A 3,148-nucleotide genomic window follows, 5' to 3' on the forward strand; every position below is an offset into this window, starting at 1 on the left:
CGTTGATGATATTGATTAGGAGAGCACATTGAACAGTGTATCTATTCAGGTTTGCAAGGTATCGAACTTCAAAATCACACAGTGTTACTCTCGGAAAATGACCAGTTTCTGTCCACGGGCGGCCTGCCCAGATATCACTCAGAACCTGAAATGAAGGAATTTAAACTTTGGAAGGCGACTGAAAGAAAGACTTACTTGGAATCCAAAGAAAACGAATTCACTGCTTTTCAGACATGCGTTAAGAATGAAAAATTGAGCGACGACGTTCACAGAATAGAGCAGTTTAGTGAAACTGTATACAATAGAGATACACTGTCCGGAGAGGTCTCCCGGAGTTTTTTTTTCCCGGAGTTTTTTTCCCCGGAATTTCCGGGGTCTCAAGAGAATTAAGAATAGGAGAGGGAAAATTCAATAAATTGAAGTTGTTAGTCTCCTAGCACGGCCTCCGGAAAGTGAAAAAATTTCAAATTTACTCTCGCTGTCTGCGCCCTCTTCACTCTCGTCACTAGGACACAGATTGAAAAAATGGCTGAAAAAGCTGAAACTGGACCATTTTTGATAAATTTTTTTCCAAGACGGTCAAGAACGATAGTGGAATTATAGAATTCTCATAAAATTACAGCCTGGAACCTAAAAAAATAAGAAAAACAGATTCTGGACCCACTTTATTCCATGAGTTCACAAGCAAAGAAGCTGGTTTATGGCTCAAAATGACCGCAATTAAGTTTAAAACATTCTGTTGGAAGCAGTTTTTCGATAAAAATTTTTGATTTTTCGAAAAGTTCAAAAACTCTCAAAAAAGCGAGATTTAGTACTGAAAAATTGACCTGTATTTTTTGAGAGTCTCCGTGGACCAATTATTTTGGATGATACATCAAAATAATTGGCTCTAAATTTTCTACAAACTGTTGGTTTCGGATTTTTCGAAAATTTATTTTTAAAGAAATTTGCAACCAAAACGTCCAAAAATCACTACAAATTGGCCTACAAAAGTTATTCAGAGTATAGTAGATGAGCCAAAATTGGTCAGAGTATTCAACTAGACTCATGTTACGTTGATTCTTTGCTAGTTTCAAAATAATGCATCTGAGTAGTCTGAAATATCCTATTTTTCTGAAAATATGGTACCTTGCTTCTATAGCCTCTCATTCTATCAGCCATGAAAATTAGTGTGAATTGTTTGTTTAAAAAAATAGTTGATGAGTTTTTCTATCCATTTTGATATATTTTTTTAAAAAATTCTGCTGTTTTTCATGAGCTTGACGTCTTCGAAGTTGAGCTAAAAAGTACGCAATTTTGTAATGCAAGCGCCCTGTCTGCACGGGCGAGAGAAAACTCACAGGGAAGTGTTTTCAGACAGTGGTTGAGAATTTATTCAAACTTTGGTCATTGGTACTTTTGGACACGCTGATCACAGCGCTGCTTTTATTTTTTGCCCCTTGCCCCTCACAAAAAAGTTATGGGCTCTGAAAGTTATTTCAGTGCTAATTTCTCACTTTTGGAGTGAATTTTTGGAGGGGTTAATAACAGTTGTTCGGAGTTTCTCGAATGTAAATCGTCCTTTTGAAGGTTTCTCTACAATCTGAGAAAATAGCCTCATTTTTCAAAAAAAATTTTGGATATTTTTACAATTTTTTGAAAAATTTTCAAATGTGCTAGAATGATTTCTAAACGTAAAGAACCGGTAAAATGAGTTTTTTCATGAAATTTGGTATTCTAAATATTTCTGGAAATCACAAATATGTGCTTTCTTTCAAAACTTTAATGGATCGTAGGCCTGCGGTAATCACCCAGTAGCACTCAAATCTTGTAAAAACATAGGTTTACATAATTTCTGACTAATTTATTACTGTTCCGCACCCAAACTGAGCACATCTGGGTGGTTCTGACTAACAATTTGATTAAAGATGGTTTTGCAGGAGTTCTGCAAGAAAATTTCAAAATGATTTCTTGAGTTTTTTTGAAACAAGTCAAAAATATTTTTTTTTCAAAATTAATAAAAATCTGAATGGAAATTTTTTCTAAAGGTTTTGACACACTGAGATTTTCAGCAGGATCAGAAAAAAAACAGAAAACAAATCGGGGAAAAAGGGATCGAACTAGCCCCTGTCAGTTACCACCATCCCTCTTCACCACTACACCACACCAGGCCTGTGCGGCAACACAATTTTTTCGGCAATTCGGCAACTCGGCAATTTGCCGAATACTTCTCGGCAACGTTCGGCAACTCGGCAATTGCCGAAAAAAAATTTCGGCAATTTCGGCAACTTTCGGCAATTTTCGGCAACAAAAGTTTTGCGTCTTTTTATTCAAAAAAATTTCAGTTGCCGAAATTGCCGAAATTTTTTTGCCGAAATCGGCAAAGGCAATTCGGCAACTATTTCTCCGTTGCCGATTTCGGCAACGGCAAATCGGCAACAAAAATTCGGCAATTTCGGCAATCGGCAATTTGTTGCCGCACAGGCCTGCACCACACTCGCTGTTCCTCACTGCTTCCACAACTTGTATAAGAAAGGGGGAGATCGCGCTCACGCTTTACATGCTTTAACAGTGGTGAAATTTCAGACGAGTTTTTTCAGCTTCTAGGTACCGAGGGGCACGAAAAAAGTCGTCTCGTTATTGACCATGTCCGAAAGTATATGTGTACCAATTTTCAAGAAATTCTCAACTACTGTCTGAAAACACTTCCCTTGTCAGGGGAACTGAAAAATCTACAGTAACCCTTAAATCACTCACAGCAATAAAATCGAAGTTTTACACTAATTCACGAATCATGATCACTATTATTTCACCTGTACGATATATGTTAATTGTTAGGAAAAAAAATCAATGGATTGGTAAGGAAAAAAAATCAAAATGCGATGTTCTTCTGTCTAGAAAACAGTTGGAGTTAGATTGAGGGATAATTTGCAGCGCGCTGCAGACAAGAAACACAGACACAACCGTTTAAAGGGACGGCCTATTATACGACCAGGTCTCGCAACGGTATTGACATTTCGAAGAGCGCCAGTATGAATTTTGATTTTTTTTATCTTACCACCGCGATTTTTCCGGAACGTATTTTTAAATTTTTTTTCTCGCCGTTTTCTCTTTAGGTCGCAAAATTCGGGGGTACGACGAATTCGAACGTTTTCAAATTCGAACAGAC

Source organism: Caenorhabditis briggsae, assembly GCF_000004555.2.
Source record: "Caenorhabditis briggsae complete genome, chrI, whole genome shotgun sequence".
Lineage (NCBI taxonomy): Eukaryota > Metazoa > Nematoda > Chromadorea > Rhabditida > Rhabditidae > Caenorhabditis > Caenorhabditis briggsae.